Raw genomic sequence first — 21375 nt, 5'->3', positions numbered from 1 at the left:
GGAGATTATAAGAAATTTACAACTAACTTAGATTCATTATTGAAAAGACTTTATAAACCACATACCGAATTTGTAATCTGTGGTGACATAAACATAGATTATCTATCAGAAAGCTCACGTAAAAGAAAATTAAACTCACTTCTTGAAACTTATAATCTTAGTCACACAGTAAGTTTTCCAACCAGAACACAAGCTGGAAGTAGTACACGTTAGTGTGTGATTGTTACAAATATATGTACAAATTTCTTATTTCTTAAACTTAAGCTCCTAGTTCACATTTAAATTTGGCTCATCTATCTTACTGTAATCATTACTATTCTTATATGTGTGTTATTCTGTGTTTTTGGCAACCCAGGATGCCTGGGCAGACTATTTCTTGAAATAAATTATATATATAGATAAAAGTAGATTGAATTCCTATTCAACAGTACCATTAGTCAATGGCCTGTCTGATCACGATGCACAAATTTTAAGTGTTTTCAATATGAGTGAAAAATTCCAAAGTGTTACTCTAAAAATAAAAAAAAAAGGATTACAAATGCTGAATCTCTTCATCATTTAAATACATGTCTACAAAATGAATCTTGGGAAAATGTATATAGTACCGATACCATTGATATTAATACTAAATTTAATGCATTTTTCACTACATTTACGAATTATTTCAATGAATGTTTTCCAGTCAAGGTGGTGAAAAAATATAAAAGTAAAAACATGTGGATAACTCAGGGAATTAAAATATCATGTGCTAGAAAAAGGAATCTATATTTAATGAGTAGGAATAGTGATGATCCTCATGTTCTTAATTACTACAAGAATTACTGTAAAACTTTGACAAAAGTTATAAAAGATGCAAAGAAAATGTATCTGAATGAAAAAAATACAAAATTCAGATAATAAGATTAAAACTATTTGGGATATTATTAAAAATGAAACTAATCGATATTCAAAGAGTGAAAATATTACTTGCATTAAAATCAATGATAGTAAAATAGATAACCCAAAATCAATTGCAAATCATTTTAACGACTTCTATATAAATATTATTCAGAACTTAAACATTCAAGATTGTGCAGAAGATGCTGCACTTGGTAACCTAACTGATGCATTTAACACTAAGTTTTTAGGTCTCAAATTTATTCCCACTACCACAGCAGAAATCATGCATGTGATAAAACAACTAAAAACAAAATATTCCTCTGGATATGATGAAATTCCAAGTAAAGTTCTGAAAGCTTGTTCTGAAATATTATCCCCTCCGTTAAGCTATCTATGCAATTTGTCAATGCAATGTGGTATTTTTCCAGAAAGACTCAAATATTCAATAGTAAAACCAATATACAAAAAGGGAGATAAATGTACTATTGCTAATTACAGACCCATATCATTATTAACAACATTTTCAAAAGTGTTTGAGAAAGTTATGTATAATAGATTATATCATTACCTGGAGTCCAACAATATATTAGTTTTAGAACAGTTTGGATTTAGAAAACAAAAATCGACAGAGAATGCTGCTTTTAGTTTGGTGGATGAAATACTAAATTCATTAAATTCGAAACTACATGTAGGTGGGATTTTTTTGTGACTTGGCTAAAGCATTTGATTGTGTACACCATAGTATATTAGTAAAGAAATTGAAGTTTTATGGTATTAAAGATGAGATGTTGGGTTGGTTTACATCGTACTTATCAAATAGAAAACAAAAAGTAGAAATAAATGTACCAAATAGTCATAAAGTTACTTATTCAGAATTTAGAAATATTAAACATGGTGTTCCGCAGGGGTCAATTTTAGGTCCATTGTTGTTTCTAGTTTATATTAATGATTTAGCCTTGACCATAAACAATTCATCCCATGTAATTTTATTTGCAGATGATACAAGTGTAATTATTTCAAGCAAACAATACGATCATTTTATAAACACTTCTAATACAGTGCTGAATCTAATGAATGAATGGTTCCATGCAAATAAACTAGCACTTAATGTTGATAAAACCAGTGCAGTCAAATTTAGTACACACAATAGTGCTCAGGTTTCCTACAGTATTCGATTAAATGGAACTCATCTCAAAGAATCTATAAGCACAAAGTTTCTTGGTTTAGAATTGGATAATCACTTGAACTGGAAAACGCATATAGAATGTATTACTCGTAAATTGAGCTCTGCCTGTTATGCATTAAGATCCTTATCTACTATTGGTGATATAAACTTACTTAAAATGTCATACTTTGCATATTTTCACTCTGTAATGAAATATGGATTAATATTCTGGGGTAACTCGTCTGAAGCTAAACACGTTTTTGTTTTACAAAAGAAAGCTATAAGAATAATGGCCGGTGTGCATAAAAGGACCTCATGTAAAAATATTTTCCGAAACTTAGAAATCTTGACTTTACCTTGTGAATACATTCTTTCCCTAATGATGCTGTATATTAAGAACCAAGATAAATTCAGTACTAATCAAGACATTCCTCATTTTAATACAAGACATAAATCAGATCTTCATCTACCCTCTGTTAGTCTAAGCTGTTTTAAAAAAGGAGTTCGCTATTCATGTATAACAGTCTTCAATGCACTGCCTAATTATCTTAAAGATTCGAAGAACAACGAGAAAAGGTTCAGAAAAGAATTAACCAAATTTCTACATACTCATACCTTCTACACAATTGATGAATTGCTTATGCTTGTGAATTGAATTATTCTACTTAAATGACATGTACAATTTTATATAGCTCAACTAAAATATGTTTTTATATTGACTTAATCTGTTTACTATGTATTGTATTTTTTGTTTAGCATAACTGATGAATTATATGTACTGTAAATTGAATAGTATACTGTATAAGTCAACTGATGAATTGTTTAAGCTTATAAATTGAATTAATCTACTTCATATGAATTGTATAGCTTAACGAAAATAAGTTTGTAAATTGAACTAATTTGATTGTATATGTTTGTATAGTTTGGCTGATGAATTGTGTATGTTCTTAAAATGATTACTAGTCTGTGTAGCTCTACTGATGAATTGTATATAGACCTACTGTAAATTGAATGGTAATATGTATAGCTCAACTGATGAATTGTTTATGATTATAAATTGAATTAATCTACTTGATATTAATTGCACAAATTTGTATAGCTTAATGAAAGTATGCTACTTTGTATTATATATACATTTGTATAGTTTTGGCCGATGAATTGTATATGCTTTAAATTGAATAGTAATCTATATAGCTCTACTGATAAATTGTTTGTGTTTGTAATTTGAAGTAGTTTGCATGATATGTATTATCAATTTCTGTATATCACAACTGGTTGAATTGTTTATGCCTTAAATTTAATTAAATTGTTTTGTATTATAATATAGCTCAACTTATGAATGATCGTTTGCGTTTGTAAATTTAATAATCTGATTGGCTATGTATTGTGTACTTTTAGTAGAGCCATCGATGTAGCTCAGTCGGCAGACTCGCTGGGCTGCTGATCCGGAGCTGCATTCGGGCTTGGGTTGGATCCCCCTTTGGACTTTGGTTTCTTCGGAGGTTTTCCCCAGCCATGGGACTGAAGCCGGATGGTCTATGGCGAGCCCTTGGCATCAACCCCTTTGATTTGATTACCTGGTTGGGTTTTTCCGAGGTTTCCCCCACCGAAAAGGCAAATGCCGGGTAATATTTTGGCGAATCCTCGGACCTCATCTCATTTCACTACTTACTTACTGGCTTTTAAGGAACCCGTAGGTTCATTGCCGCCCTCACATAAGCCCACCATTGGTTCCTATCCTGAGCAAGATTAATCCAGTCTCTACCATCATATCCTACCTTCCTCAAATCCATTTTAATATTATCTTCCCATCTACGTCTCGGACTCCCCAAAGGTCTTTTTCCCTCCGGCCTCCCAACTAACACTCTATATGCATTTCTGGATTCGCCCATACGTGCTACATGTCCTGCCCATCTCAAACATCTGGATTTTATGTTCCTAATTATGTCAGGTGAAGTATACAATGCGTACAGCTCTGCGTTGTGTAACTTTCTCCATTCTTCTGTAACTTCATCCCTCTTAGCCCCAAATATTTTCCTAAGAACCTTATTCTCAAGCACCCTTAATCTCTGTTCCTCTCTCAAAGTGAGAGTCCAAGTTTCACAACCATACAGAACAACCGGTAATATAACTGTTTTATAAATTCTAACTTTCAGACTTTTTGACAGAAGACTAGATGACAAAAGCTTCTCAACCGAATAATAACAGGCATTTCCCATATTTATTCTGCGTTTAATTTCCTCCCGAGTGTCATTTAGATTTGTTACTGTTGCTCCAAGATATTTGAATTTTTCCACCTCTTCGAAGGATAAATCTCCAATTTTTATAGTTGCATTTCGTACAATATTCTGGTCACGAGTCATAATCATATACTTAGTCTTTTCGGGATTTACTTCCAACCCTATCGCTCTACTCGCTTCAACAAGAATTTCCGCGTTTTCCCTAATTGTTTGTGGATTTTCTCCTAACATATTCACGTCATCTGCATAGACAAGAAGCTGATGTAACCCGTTCAATTTCAAACCCTCTGTCTTATCCTGATCTTTCCTAATGGCATATTCTAGAGCAAAGTTGAAAAGTAAAGGTGATAGTGCATCTCCCTGCTTTAGCCCGCAGTGAATTGGAAAAGCATCAGATAGAAACTGGCCTATACGGACTCTGCTGTAAGTTTCACTAAGACACATTTTAATTAATCGAACTAGTTTCTTGGGAATACCAAATTCAATAAGAATATTATATAAAACTTCTCTCTTAACCGAGTCATACGCTTTTTTGAAATCTATGAATAACTGATGCACTGTACCCTTATACTCCCATTTTTTCTCCAATATCTGTCGAATACAAAAAATCTGATCAATAGTCGATCTATTACGCCTAAAACCACACTGATGGTCCCCAATAATTTCACCTACATATGGAGTTAATCTTCTCAGAAGGATATTCGACAAAATTTAGTACGACATCAACAAAAGTAATATTCCTCGAAAGTTACTACAGTTAGTCTTGTCCCCCTTCTTAAAAAGAGGTACGATTATGGACTCCTTCCATTGTTCTGGTACAATTTCCTTTTCCCAAATTGCAAGTACAAGTTTACAAATTTCGCTAGATACTGCCCTTCCACCCTCTTGTATTAATTCTGCTGGAATTTGATCAATACCTGGAGACTTGTACTTTTTCAGATTTTCTATCGCAATTTCGACTTCAGAAAGTGTGGGTTCCGGTATAAATGGCTCAGCAGTTCGTATTTCAATTTCGTCCCGATCATTTTATTTGGCCTATGTATATTTAGTAGTTGCTCAAAATAGTTTTTCCATCTGTTCAGGATTGAATGAGAGTCTGCAAGCAAGTCACCATTCTCATCCTTGATCACGTTTTCCCTTGCCTGATATCCATTTTTAAATTCCTTTATACCCTTATATAAATCTCGAATGTTTTTATTCTTACTATTTGTTTCTACCTCATTCAGTTTTTCCTTCAAGTAATCTCTCTTTTTATTCCTAAATGTACGACTTGCTTCCCGTCTTTCATTGAAATAATGATCTCTATTCTCCACAATTGGATCCTGTAAGAATTTCAATTTTGCCTGTTTCCTTCTATCTACTGCAATGGAACAATCTTCATCAAACCACGGTTTCTTTTTCTGAGTTTCATGATAACCTATGCTCTGCTCAGCTGCAATTTTGATATTATCTCGGATATTGTCCCACACGCTATTAACATCTAACTCTTCCTCAGCTTCATGAGCAGTTGCTAAAGCACCAAATCTATTTGAAATTTCAACCTGATAACGTTGCTTAGTTTCTTCATCCTTTAATTTCAGAATATTGAATCTACTAATATTAGCTTGTTGCTCTACTCGCTTGGCTACTGATAGTCTTTCTCTTAATTCTCCAATTACCAAATAATGGTCAGAATTACATCTCGCCAAAATGTAAAAAAATTGTACAAAATTGTAAAAATTGTAGAAAATTACTAAATTGTAAAACTATAAAAATTTGTAAAAATTGTAATTGTAATATTGTAAAATGTTGACATGTTCCACATCTTAAAGCTTCATTGCTCATGTAAGATCTATGGAATAAAATAAATGAATGAATGAAAAAAAAACACCCTTTTTCCGTCCCAAAATGAATTTTTTTCACTTCCTCAAGTATTTAACTCTATTTTAAATGCAGTCTTAAGGAGCGCAGATTTGCAGAAATAAATTATGCGCACTCTTCTTACCAGGTGCAGAAGTGAAAGTTTTCTCGATTACAGTTATTTAAATATCTCTGTACTGAATCTCCTTCCTAAGTAAAATTTAGGAAATTCTTGGTGGCAGCTTGTTAATTACGTATCAAATAAGCTTCCCGAGTGCCCAAAAAGTGTAACCGTACCTAAATGTTATGTTTTATGTAACGACGCTCGCAACTGCAGAGGTTATATCAGCATCGCCAACTGCACCTAAAATGATACATTTTTCCCATAAGAGAGCAAGAGGATAAAGAATATGAGTTTTCTTTTTAATGAAATGAACATTGTCTTAGTGAACTGCTTATTAAATTATGTTCCCATCGTGATAGTAATGAAAATTTAGAGAAAACTTACTTTTGGAAAAAGTTGAGGCTGCCCAAGAAAGCTTTTCCATTATACAATTTCAAAGGCATATTGGTTCCGTTAAGTTCCATTTCCAGTTCTGTTTCCATTATAGCAAGTATGAGGTCGAAACAAAAACAAACAAGGAGAATTATAGCTTGCATACAAAACAAGTTTACTACCTGTAACTACTGTATACATTTTCATGAAAATCTGTTAGATAGAAGAAGAGTTACTAATTTTGTCTAAATGCATCCCCCTATAAGGGGCAGTTCCTCTTATACTAACGTAATTAGAGTTTGTACACAAAACCAATGTGCTACGTGTCACTACTGTGTAGACTTTCATAAATATCTGTTAGATAGGAGAAAAGTTACTAATTTTGTCTAATTGCGCCCCCTATAAGGGGTAATTCCTCTTAGACCAACGTAATGAGAGCTTGTATACAAAACATACATGCTACCTGTAACTACTGTGTAAAATTTCATAAAAATATGTTAGATAGGAGAAAAGTTACTAATTTTGTCTAATTTCGCCCCCTATAAGGGATAATTCCCCTTATACTAACGTAATCAGAGCTCGTATACAAAACATATATGCTACTTCTAAAATGACTATGAATCGATAGATCAGTTCAACATTCATATCTGTTATTTCAGCGAACAAAGCAGGTTCCATAAAAAATCTTCGGCTGGTATTTCCATCATTACTGTTTCCAAACCCAGGTTTAGGAACATCTACAATAATACCCATTCTATTCTTAAATTGATTTTGAATGTCCGTCTTCCTCTGTTTATAAATATCTTCGTCATCTTTCGTAACATTTCATAGTAGATGTAATATTAGTGGCCGCATTGCATATTTTGGCATCGATCATAGTTAGTATCAGTGTGTGTTTTATAACCAAGTTTCTACCATTTCTTTCAATTTTCCTTTCATTTAAAGTTACTATTTTTGATTCCAAGTAACTAATTTCTTCTCTAGTTAAGTCAGCCGACTCTTTCACAAATCTAATCTTAATCAGTCGACAATATCGAGGAGAAAGAGGTGTAGGATTTTTCCATATTACCTTCTTAATATCTGTACCGCAAACTAATTGTAAAGATACTAATGAGCTTTGAAATATATATTGGCATCTGAATCTATATCAGTTTAAAATCTCTGTTTAAATTGAGTCTGTTGAGACCCATCGCACCCCCATTTGGTTATTAATTCTAATGCACTGCACTCATCTTCACTCAAAGTTTGCACAACTTCTTGCAAATATAACAATAATCGAGCAACAGTCTGATTTAATAAGTCTTGCAGATTTATTTCTGCGCAAGTAGCTGTCACTTGATAAGATTCAGGTACAGGGTAACAGTCTTTCTTAGCTTTCTGCAACACAGAGTAACATGGGTAAAGCATTTTGTCGCTGGCTCTTACGATCTTGTACTGTCCTCGTGATAAACCTATAAAGAAGTATATAAAATCAATATTTTTCATTTGTTTGTGTACATCTGAAGTCTGATTAGTGTAATATGTAACAAGTCAGCGATGTATGAAATAGAGGGGGAAAGGAACTGGCCACCCTACCCCATGCTTTGTTGGTATCACTTGTGAGGTTCAGGTCTGTCTTTGGACAGTTGACTCAACAACAACAACAATAACAAAACAACAATGGAAATATAACAGATAATTAAGGAACAATAAGACATAAATAGCAGGTGATAAAGTAAATTACCTGCTTCCACAAACATAGAAAGAGCTTGTAGAGGTGACAACTGCCCTCTTTTTTCTTGTGGACTGCTGGAGTATGCCTTCCTGTACGAGTATTTTGTCGCTTGCTTAGGAGATTTAGTAATTTCGTTAAGAATTTTTTATGCGTCTGGTTTTCCAGAGGCTTGCAGCTTCATCTGGGTGGCAAAAGTCAATTCCTCGGTATCTAATGTTTCTCTAAGTCCTCGAGTCTTCCTTCTTTTACTTCGTCGACTAGAGTCACTGAAAATTTTTGTGGCCGTCCCAATACAGTCATAGCCTTTGTCATTGCTTTGGGTAACTCCAAGATCCCTTGAAGCCAGCTTTCATTCCTTTTTCTGAATAAATTGTCTTACCTGTTTGCACTCAACCATCTCCTTTTTAACTCTGCCTTTGTATACGAAAATGTATGTTTAAAAGCCTTAAATTGTTCCTTTGAGTAATACTCTTGCATCAGCAAATATTTTTCGAGATATTCTAATTTTTCGTTGATATCACATTCTTTTTGCTCTTGCATGATATCATATAATTGTTTCCTTGACAAAATTTTGACTGGAGATCGCCCTAGTAAAAGAAAAAATATATATATTTGTAGCAAAGTAAAAAATTGAAAATTAGTATTTGTAACAAAAATATATGAAAATAAACAATTCGCAAGAGATCGCAGCCAATTTCTTTTCTATTACACACCCAGAGGTCTAGTCTTTGTAATAACATAGAAAACAACATCGGGACTCACCCTGAAGTACACGAAATCATTAAACAAAAACTTAGGTTAGTAAAAAGAATACTGAAAATATACATGGTTTTCTAATCGCAATAACTCTTTAAATATATTTTACATAAACACAAAAAGCGCTCAAAAGTGAAGTACATATCTTGCTGAGAAAGATCCATCCTGTAACAGGCCACACTGTTTCTTTAAAATGTAGAAAAACAATAATGAACTTGTCAACTTGCTCAGAGCGTCAATAAGATACACGTAGTATACTGTCACAAACATTCAACTTTCGACTGAGCTGACGACCACATGATGAAGCAGATGAAACACAAACTGTTATCTTATCGCTCCCCCACTATTTCTTTCTGTCAGGGAGCAAGAACTTCAGGGCTAGGACAACATTGCCAATATCGACTTTTGGCCAGCTTTTTGATGCAAATGCCTCACTGTGCGTCGTCGGGAAGATATAATCAAAGGGAACTGAAGTGTGGTAAACATGAGGATTTGGAGAACACGCACACGGCAAACAACTATAAATGACTTTTTTTTCGAAAGAATTAAGTACAGTACATATTGTAAATGTCTTTGATGTACAGTACAGTAATTACATAATGGAGTAATACTATATTATCTTTCATGAATCATGTATTTCAATAAAGGAAAATGCTAATAGATACTGTATATAAGTCAACATTAGTATACCCTCAAATACGCAGTCCCGGTTAATATGCAGTTTACACCCGGTTCCTTGAACAGCGTCTTATTGGAGTTTTACAGTAATTTCTTTCTCAAACATATCATTCACTTTTTCCTCAACAACCAGTTTAAGAGCATGTGGAATGCGATAGGGATTCTTCTTTACTGATTCCCGTGTGTTAATATTATGTTTCACTGCACTAGCACAACCAATTTCTAAACTTCCTTCAATATAAAACAAATGTCTGTACTTCCTTAATAGTTGCGCTATTTGCTCTTTATCAGATCGTTCTAAATGTCCCAGTTTCTCATTCAAAAATCGCTGAAAATCAAATTCTGTTATTAATATAATTCTCTCTTCATTTCCTTATAGGATTTCCTATTTTCTTCTGTAACTATATTTATTTCATTCGAATTATCATTTAAATCACTAGTGATTGATGTAATTGTTGTACCACAAGCATCTAGGGTTACTACACATGCTTCCCCTATCATATGATGCTTTACTAAACCTACTGGATTGGGCGACTAATTCATTACTTGTACTGGTACATATCCTATTATCTTTCCATTATGTGTTGCTGCGCTTTCAAATAAATTCTCATCATGTAATTCTGATTTCAAATTTCCCTTTAGTGACGATTGTAAACACTATAAAATTTTGTTTTCATCATTTTTCTTACCAAAGTTCTCAACTCACTTCTGAAGACAACTTATGGGACTAAGCATCTCATCCTGCAGCGCTGATCAGCTACTTATCGACTCCTTACAGAGAGCCAATTCTGCCACATCATTCGCAGACAATATCACAAGGCAGTTTTCATCCGAGCAAATTACGCTAAAAAGGATTAAAATAATTAGTATATGAAAGAAAATAAATTATCTTCAAAATACAAGACAAACCCCATTTTCAGAATCTTGCACTGCTGCCACCAGTTGTCGTGCCAGGGACTCAGATAAATAGGGGATGACAGGTAGGGCCCCAAAGGTAGTTCAGGTAACTCATCTATCAAGCCTAATACCACAATTACGGATCCCACATAACTTCGTTTTCAAATACCAACATAAAATTTCAAAGATTTCAAAAGGACACAAATAAGGCAGGTGATTACTTATTGAAAGCAATAACAACAATTGCAGTGATAATGAGAATAACTAACAATATATTTAGAGTAATCATAAGCATATAGAACATGAATATTTGAGGAGAAAAATTCGCTCCGGTGCCGGGGATCGAACCCGGGTCCTTGGTTCTACGTACCAAGTGCTCTGACCACTGAGCTATGCTGAATTCAATTCACAGCACAGGATCGAACTCTACTTCAGCGTTTCCCTTTGCGTCGTGACTCCAAATTAGGCATACATGTTGACGTTTTATGTCCAAGTCAACTGCCATTATACAAGGGGCGCACTCAACTGAGTGACTTGTTTGGCAGGGATTCCTCAGTTCATAGCACAGTAATCTGTACAGAAATATGCACTGCTAGCTATTAGAATATTAAAGATTTTATTACTTTGTCCTACAGAGTAATATCTGTAATATTGACAATTAATATTTGGGGAGAAAAATTCGCTCCGGCGACGGGGATCGAACCCGGGTCCTTGGTTCTACGTACAAAGCGCTCTGACCACTGAGCTACGCCGAATTCAATCCACAACTTGGAGTCAGGTCACAAAGGGAAACAATGAAGGAGGAGAGTTCGATCCAGTGCCGTGGATGGAATTCGGCGCAGCTCAGTGGTCAGAGAGCACTTGGAATGTAGAACCAAGCACCCGGGTTCGATTCCCGGCGCCGGAGCGAATTTTTCTCCTCTAATATTAATTGTCAGCATTGCAGATATTATTCTGTAGGACAAATTAATAATATCTTTAATATATAGAACATGGCTAAAATAAAGTACACTGGTTAGTAAAAGCAAAATACTAAATCTTTCCTTAACCTAAGCTTCCAATATAAATAAGAAAACATTTACTCAAATGAACAGACAATCTTACACTTACATAGCAATTAATCGTGTAACCTGCATAGTAGTGTATTCAGTTCTAAGTCAATAATTCCTAAGTTAAGTTTGAAATAATAAAGAATTTATAAGTTCCAATTTAAAATAACTGAAAAAGAACTTGAATAGATAGAACGACTGGTGTTTATATCTACTGCCCTACTCCTGACTTCGTAAGGCATTCTACCAGCTCTTCTTCTGCGCTCTCTGCATCCGACAAAAGAGTGAATTATAAACGAAAATGTGTACCTTTTATAGTAAATTTGAAGGTTATAATGCATTAAATCATGGCTTTCAATTGGATAATGTCAAGGTGGAAGCTTGAATTTAAGAGAGGAAATAGTGCACAATTGGCTGAAAAATGACATTGATAAAACACGTGTAACCTTATTAGGTATTTGAATGAAGCAACAGTATGAGTTGGTAGGAAGTTGCATCCCATCATCCTGGTTACTGCGGTATACATGATACTTATAGAATTACTCAATACATAAGTTAAAGTACGAATTTTATAATAACGGAAAGATGCTTGGCATTAAATGTTAATTTGTAACACTTGAATAAAAAATGACCTTTCAAAACTTATAAAGTGTCTTCAGTCAACTGCGTAGTGAATAGTAACTTTCATGGTAATCGTGTGTATCTAAACACCTGGGCAGGTGAAAGCGTAATTGCACAAGGTTGAGTGGGCACTACGCACCAGTCAAATTTGTGCCGCTTGTTCAAGGAGAGAAGTTTGTATGTCCAAGAAGATAATGCAAATTGTTATTTTGATAAAAGTGCATTCAAATCGCAATTACATAAAAATAAATTTTTCAACCATTGTTTTCTCGAAACAAGACTTTGCTTATGGGCCCTTTTTCTGACTACCGACTCAATTAACCTATTTGCTGCTGTAAAAAGTTTTCTTTCTTCTTTTGCAACCCCATACAGGACATGATCAAGAGATTTAAATGCATAAGATTAGGAAGTTAGCCTGCAGAAATCATGTAAACTGCTGCATATGTTAACATGAGAAGTACCTGTTAGTCTTCAACACGATTCAAATATAAAATTTCAGTTCTTGAATTAGTTTCATAAAAGTAAATTAATAAAATTCTTAAAAAAAAAATAACAAGAGGAAAAGAATTATAGGAATTATTATAAAATACAAATTAGACTAAAATTACATATACGTCAAAATAGGCAAAATGAGGCGAAATAAAACTTCAGCAGAGTGCCTAATTTTTAGTAACTCTGGCACATTCCTATATTACAACACTTTAAATATGGACATTTAAATAAAATACAGAGTGGGCCATAAGTTGTGTTACCCAAACTTATTTGTTTATTTCACAACTAACGACTCATATACAACACATACCTTACTTATCCAGAAAATCATAACGTAACTGAATACGACGCCATATTCAACAAGAGATGAGTCTTTCATTCCTTCACAGTTTCATTTATATGATGACATAAGGACTTACACTTGTAATGTCTGATACTATTTCCTATCTGATATATGGAGTCCACACCTGTGGAGTAACAGTTGGCCGTGAAACCAGGTGGCCCGGGTTCGATTCCCGGTCGGGGCAGGTTACCTGGTTGAGGTTTTTTCCGGGGTTTTCCCTCAACCCATTATGAGCAAATGCTGGATAACTCGGTGCTAGATCCTGGTCTCTTTTCACCAGCATTATTACCTTCATTTCATTCAGACGTTAAAAAACCTAAGATGTTGATAAAGTGTCATAAAATATCCCACTAAAATAAAAAAAAATAATAAAAAATATATTGATGTGGCTATTCACTGGACGGCTCTTGAAATAACATAAGATTTATTAATTTTTTCATTACCTTAACTATTATGATATTAATAAAATAAACAAAATACATAGTACGACTGTTCAATTTACCTATGTTAAAGTCGTATTCTCCTCCATTTTGTATGTGTTACGATTTGGTTGTAAGTCCAATGGATCAACCTTAGGTTTCATCTTGATGAAATCCATCACAACTGAAAGAAAATTCTGTAATTAACGGCGAGCAGTGCTGGATTTATGCCTAGGCAACTAGGCAAGGATTTAGGCCTAGGCAAATTAGACATTATAATGAAGCATAATGTCATGTATGATACCCGCAAATTCAATTTATCGGTATGTTCATACCACAATTGAGTACTGAATTATTGTATTTATCTACTACCTAGAGATGAAGGAACACAATCAAACATACATACAATCGCAAATCTAGGCTTTCAGGTGAAGCTCCCTATAAAGCAGATTTGAATAATTTCAAGAGAAAAATTGTTCCGGGGCCGGGTATCGATCCCGGGACCTCTGGTTGAACGTACCAGCGCTCTACCACTGAGCTACCCGGGAACTCCACCCGACACCGTCTCAACTTTTCCCTTTATATCCACACAACTTGCGTGGGCTGACGAAACGCCAGAGACCCACAACGAGTGCACACAATCTCTGTGTGACTTGGAATTGTGGTTTTCTGTTAACGTACACAGTAACGTATATATTATGCAAATCTAGGCTTTCAGGTGAAGCTCCCTGTAAAGCAGATTTGAATAATTTCAAGAGAAAAATTGTTCCGGGGCCGGGTATCGATCCCGGGACCTCTGGTTGAACGTACCAGTGCTCTACCACTGAGCTACCCGGGAACTCCACCCGACACCGTCTCAACTTTTCCCTTTATATCCACACAACTCGCGTGGGCTGACGAAACGCCAGAGACCCACAACGAGTGCACACAATCTCTGTGTGACTTGGAATTGTGGTTTTCTGTTAACGTACACAGTAACGTATATATTATGCAAATCTAGGCTTTCAGGTGAAGCTCCCTGTAAAGCAGATTTGAATAATTTCAAGAGAAAAATTGTGGTAGAGCGCTGGTACGTTCAACCAGAGGTCCCGGGATCGATACCCAGCCCTGGAACAATTTTTCTCTTGAAATTATTCAAATCTGCTTTACAGGGAGCTTCACCTGAAAGCCTAGATTTGCATAATATATACGTTACTGTGTACGTTAACAGACAACCACAATTCCAAGTCACACAGAGATTGTGTGCACTCGTTGTGAGTCTCTGGCGTTTCGTCAGCCCACGCGAGTTGTGTGGATATAAAGGGAAAAGTTGAGACGGTGTCGGGTGGAGTTCCCGGGTAGCTCAGTGGTAGAGCGCTGGTACGTTCAACCAGAGGTCCCGGGATCGATACCCGGCCCCGGAACAATTTTTCTCTTGAAATTATTCAAATCTGCTTTACAGGGAGCTTCACCTGAAAGCCTAGATTTGCATAATATATACGTTACTGTGTACGTTAACAGAAAACCACAATTCCAAGTCACACAGAGATTGTGTGCACTCGTTGTGGGTCTCTGGCGTTTCGTCAGCCCACGCGAGTTGTGTGGATATAAAGGGAAAAGTTGAGACGGTGTCGGGTGGAGTTCCCGGGTAGCTCAGTGGTAGAGCGCTGGTACGTTCAACCAGAGGTCCCGGGATCGATACCCGGCCCCGGAACAATTTTTCTCTTGAAATTATTCATACATACAATCATTCATACATACATACATACACACACGAATTTCATAGGAGTGGTATGATAAATTTTCTGTCTACAATTAAGGAAGGTAGATGTCCTAAATTAAAATCACAATATAAATTCTTTTTTATTAAACCTCAAAATAGCTTCCATTCTAAACTTAAAATGTTGATGCGAACAGATTATGTTAACATGTAAAATTCTCTTCACATTAAAATAACACAGTTTTGTAATTATTTCTGCAACATATTATGCAACAAGAAGTAAACGGAATTTATGGACACATTACACTAAATAAAACTTAGCAATGATACTCAATAAAGTTACAATATAATATTTCACTGAGCTCCATACACTGAAATAGAAAACCCGAACATACATTATGGCCTGGTTAGATCGATCGCATTGTTGTGAAAAATTGTGTAAACCGTGAAATGTTCGTTATCAGTTGTAATAACTGTAAATGGCTAAAATATAATAATTTGAATAATAATATGGGCCAAGAAGACGTTTGCAGTACTATAAATTGTAAGAAAAAGAGGTCAGAGTTATCTTCCGAAAGATCCAGGAAAGTGAGTTTATAAAATATAACATATGCTTTATGAAAATAATATATAAACCTCATGTGTTTCATATTTCAATAGTGAAAGGTGTTAATTTTTTCAAAAGAACACAATATCGAAAGTACAATACATTTTATCGTCTGCTAGAGAAAGGGTCTGTGATGAGATGATACTAGCGATCCTGGTGGTTAGCATCTAACTATGGATGCATATTTATTAAGTATTGAGCTTCTTGACTGTATATACTAGACTGTGGTTATATTGTAATGCCGGTATCACGTTATTATACTATGGATCTGCTTAAATTTAAATGTTTGTATAAATAAGAAAGCATTGTTGAAAATCAAGTTGTATGTGTGTTTATTATTATCGCTATGAATAGTAACCAGAACTCTCAGTTACATTTCCAAAATAATATTTCATCAACAATACTATTTAATCACTTTCCAGCATATGCACTATAGGCCTATAATTATTCGACATGAAAGGTTTATTCCGCAAACAGTTAGAGTTTATTTTTCAATTTACGTTATACTTCCTATCGAAGTAAGGAATAATCGTAATAATTATATCATCAACAAAACCAAAGCTTAAAATAAGCCACAGCCTGCTTTCACAAATCAATTTTGTTTCAACAATGAATAAGTTTAAATATGTTTCTTTGCATTGAATCTGATATGCTCTGTCAGATCGACTTTCATGACATCATCAATCCTTTCTCTGTGAAGAAAGTGCGAAGGAAAAATTTATAATTCATAAGTAAGATGCATGTACTTTGATTCCAGCAATTTATTGTTTTCTGAATTGTAACACTTCATTTAAAACTAATTTCAACTAAACATGAGCTATATAATAGCTGCTCATAAACTGTTTGTGGGAGTTGCGGGGTGACAAATTTTAGCACTGCCTAGGAGCGGCACTATACCTAATATGGCTCTAACAGTGAGCTGTGGAGAAACAATTACTACAAATTCTTAAGGTCTACTTTACTTCAATTTCTAACCATTATCCACACTAAAATAGAGGGAATATATTTAGTAGCATTATAATGACAGATTTATTATTTCATTTCCTCTATAGACAGTAAATAATTTGCTATGATCAGTGTACCTTACCTAAGCTAATAGGGTTGTGAAATTTGGAAATTTGGGTACTATGGAGAGTTTCGTCATCAGTAATTTCTTTATATATCTTACAATAAAAGAAGACATCTGTTTGAAAAACCAGATTACAATGGAAAACATCAGAAAAAATCTATGCAACGAAAGAAAATATAAATATTGCGGCATCCGTCTGGAACATTCTGGTCGTGTCAGGAGGTTGCGCGTGCATCTAGCGAGAAGGCGCGGGGAAACGGAAACTCGAGCTTTGGTAGGAGCTATAGCGCGGTAAGAAGCAAGGGAAGGAGAACTTCGGCGATGGTGCAGAGCGGGGAGAGCTAAGAAAGAATCTCGACGCGGATCTTTCTCGAAGATTCTGTAAGCCACGCGAATCGAAGATTCCAGTAGTTGTGGTGTAATAAGTAAAACCGCTAGAATCAGTCTCAGTTTGTAGTAGTCTTCAGTCAGCCTTCACGTCTTGGACAGCAGCGAGAAAGGTGGACCTGAGTTCGAAGTGCAGTGAACCTGAGTCCATAACTGTGGCAGTATCCAGATCAGTACGACGTATCCAAAGGACTTGAGTTCGACGTGCACTGAACTTGAGTGAGTCCGTAACTATGGCAGCGTCCAGGCGAGGGCGACGCGTCTGGAAGACCTGAGTTCGATGTGCAGTGGACTTGAACAGTGAATTAGAAGAACTACCCAATACAAGTGAATTGTGAACTGAAAACTGGCAGTTTTGTTTTGCACATAGTGCTTTGTGAACATTAATTGAAATTAGGAGTGCCTTGTTGTTCTTCGCAATAATACACGTATATTGTCATTGACGTCGTGTGGAATGCAATAACGACTATTGTGTTGCTGTGTTGAGTGGAATACCCATTGTTGTAGGGTGAATTATTAAAAAATAAAAGTCACATTGTTGACGGGTGTGTGGTGGTAAAAGTGAGAAAAAGGCACAATATCTTAAATTCAAACTAATGTCCTCCAGTTCTGAAAATGTTAAATTTGTAGTTTTATGTAGCTTACATATATATCAAAACTCCATGGATGGAAGGAAGCTGAAGCAACTATCATAGTACAGTAATAAGCAAATTATGATATCTTACTTTCCAGAAGCTTAAAACAGACGATTTAACACTGCGATATAAATCTGACATTAATGAAAGCAAATGGTGGACTGAGAGTGAACTGACAGGACAGACAGAGAACTAAGAAGACAGAGAGTGGACTGAGAGACAAAAGAGAGTATAGAGAGTGGACTGAGGGGACAGAGAGTGGACTGAGTGTACATAGAGTAAACTGATGGAACACAGAGTGATCTGAGACGGAGAGTGGACTGGGAGAACAGAAATTGGACTGAGAATACAGAGAATGGACTTAGATAGGACTGAGAGACAGAGAGTGGACTGCGAGTAGAGACAGTGACTGAGAAGGCAGAGACGGGATTGAGAGAACAGAGATTAGACTGAAAGGAAAGAGAGAGAGTGGACTGTAAGGAGAGAGAATGGACTGAGAGAACATAGAGAAATAAGAGGACACAGAGAGAGGACTGTAAGGACAGAGTGGATTGGGAAGACATAGAAGAAAATGACAGACAGGACAGAGAGAACAGAAATATATTGGGCTCAGGAAAATTATTCCCCCGAGTTAGACTTGTAATCCTACAAGTGGTTAGTACGGTAAAGAAGAAATTGCTAATAAAACAAAAGCAGAAAATGTAGATATAAATCTCTTGCTGTAAAACTTATGGGCCACAGTTTGAAGCCCTTGAGGGCATTTTTTCTTGAGCTCGATCGTAGTAAACTTATAACATATTGTTACGGATATGAAGTAAATGGAAACTGTCTCCTCAGTCCACTTTCTCTTTCAGTCAACTCTGTCCTCTAAGAAAACTCTCTGTACTCTCAGACCCTCTCTGTACTCTCAGTCCAATCTCTGTCTTCTCAGTCCACTCTCTGTCCTCTCGGTCCAACTTCTGTCCTTTCATTCCACTCTTCCTCTCTGTCTACTCTCTGTACTCTTAGTCCACTCTCTGTCCTCTCAGTCCTGTCTCTGTCCTTTCAGTCCAATCTCTGTGCTCTCAGTCCACTCTCTATCTTCTCAGTTCACTCTCTGTACACTGAGACTGCTCTCAGTGCACTCTCTATTCTCTTGGTCCACTCTCTGTCCTCTCAGTATACTCTCTGTACTCTGAGACCACTCTCTGTGTTCTTTGTCCACTCTCTGTGCTCTGAGTCCATTCTTATTCCTCTCAGTCCATTCTTTGTACTCCCAATCCACGCTTTGTACTCTCAGTCTGCTCTCTGTAGTCTCAGTCCATTCTCTCTACTTTTAGTACACTCTCTGTTCTCTCAATCCTATCCTTGTCGTCTCAGTCCATTCTCTGTATTCTCAGCCCTCTCTCTATAGTCTCAGTCCAATCTCTGTACACTCAGTCCTCTCTCTGTAGTCTCAGTCCACTGTATGTCTTCTCAGTCCACTCTCTGTACTCACAGTCCTCTCTCTGTCCCCTCAGTTCACTTTCTACTCTCAGTCGACTCTCTGTCATCTCAGTTCTGTCTCTGTCATGTCAGACCACTCTCTGTACCCTTAGTCCACTCCCTATAGTCTCAGCCCACTCTCTGAACTCTCACTCCATTATGTGTACTCTCATTCCAATCTCAGTTCCCTCTGTCCTTTCAGTCCAATCAATGTCCACTCAATCCACTCTGTCCTCTAATTCCACTCTCTGTCCTCTCAGAAAACTCTCTGTGCTCTCGGTCCACTGTGTGTACTCTCAGTCCTATCTGGCCTCCCAGTCCACTCTCTGAACTCTCAGTCCATTGTCTGTCCTCTCACACTGGGTTCACACTGTGGCCTGTGTGTTTCTCCTCAGGGAACTTATGCTTACATGTTCTAGAATTTTTTTAGCATCGTTTACAAACTTGTGAAACTTGGGCAATAAATCCTAACTGGTTTGAAACTCTGACCTATTAGTATTCCAGTAGGAGAGATTGTAATATTAGATATTTTGCAATTTCTTAGGGAATTCAACTGTACACTAGTATTACAAACAGTCAATCCGTGTACACAGCTCTACGTAACGAACAAACAACAGCAACCAACGTCATTACACAAGCCGTCAGCAAAACAACAAAAGCTTAAAAGGTACGTAAAGTAATATCACCCACTAAGATACAAAATCATCTGATAGCTACACAATATACGCACATCACGTAAAACCTTTAAAACAAATCATAATATTCGCAACATGAAAATGGCGCCCCACTACAACCGTCACATTTCGTAACCTCTGTACCATAACATAACCAAGTCCAATATTACAATATAGCGTGTGAAAACCACTTCATTCGCCTAAACAAAATACGCTTATCAATATTATGTAACTATTAAATCCGTACAAAATACCAAAATCCCAATTTGCCACTGCCCCTATACGGAAGCGCGTCCGAAAATTATACCTGAAACAAAATCGAAGCAGGAAAGTAAAGGATAAAATTCAGAACACGGTTACCTTCTTTTCCCTCTTCCTAAAAAATTCGACCCTTGTGCACACAAAATAAATTACTGGCACTGAAAAGTCTTTTCGTAAGCATGATGATAAGCATTCGACAAACACAGACAAATCTGTTCTTTTTAGTATTTTAAGGTAATTGTTGTCAGTGAGTTATCCGTATTTACTGAAATTTTCCCCGAAATAAATTATGGGCACTGAACAGTGCCCAGCGCCTTTTATTAAGCATGATGATGTGCATCCGACAAACACGGACAAATGTGCTCCTCTTAGTATTTTAGATTAATTTTCAGTACGGTAAGTGTATCTGGCAATATTCACAGCGTTGCTTGCAACGATTCACAGATAAAGGCCTATTTACCTCTATGCAGTATTAACATGAATATTGAATATTTCTATTAGCGATAACCTCCAGCTCCCATTCACAATTTCACAATGTATGAAAGATAACATTCCAGAATTTCAATCAGTGTTGTCAGCTCGATTCTTAAAAACCCGCTAAGATACAGTGCAGAAACCGCTAAATTGCTATATTGTCAAGGCAAAAATAAGATTTTACCGCTGTAAGCATTTAAAAAAATCGCTAAATTCCTATATGAGGAATACAAATTTCATAAATTTCACCCGCTAAACTAACATTGAAAAACGCTAGATCTAGCGGGAAAACTGGCAACACTGATTTCAATAGCTTCTACTACGATCAAGTGAGCTGTGACTACAAAAACCCATAGATAAAAAATGCGAAATACAGATCGATTAAAGAATACAAAAACAAAATTGTGTTAAAATGTAAAATATTGTAGATTAATTATAAAATCCATATTATTGAATCAACACGTGTGAAGTTTGCTAAATAGAATTTTCTTCTTATATTTTAGTCATTCTCTTAGGA

At 35.8% G+C, this 21375-nt stretch overlaps 1 long non-coding RNA gene across 1 annotated transcript; it reads right to left on the bottom strand.

The window, feature by feature from the left end:
* Positions 1 to 7496: 7496 nt before the first annotated feature.
* On the bottom strand, positions 7497 to 20947 carry LOC138716461 (uncharacterized). The gene is made up of 3 exons (XR_011336670.1): positions 20845 to 20947; positions 13672 to 13772; positions 7497 to 10611 (listed from the first exon to the last, which is right to left on the bottom strand). It is a non-coding gene; the product is annotated as an uncharacterized lncRNA (long non-coding RNA).
* Between the last annotated feature and the right edge of the window lie 428 nt (positions 20948 to 21375).

This window comes from Periplaneta americana, chromosome 16 (genome assembly GCF_040183065.1).
Source record: "Periplaneta americana isolate PAMFEO1 chromosome 16, P.americana_PAMFEO1_priV1, whole genome shotgun sequence".
In the NCBI taxonomy this organism is placed as follows: Eukaryota; Metazoa; Arthropoda; class Insecta; order Blattodea; family Blattidae; genus Periplaneta; species Periplaneta americana.
The sequence above is the reverse complement of the archived record's forward strand: the minus strand, read 5'-3'. Positions and strand labels throughout refer to the sequence as shown.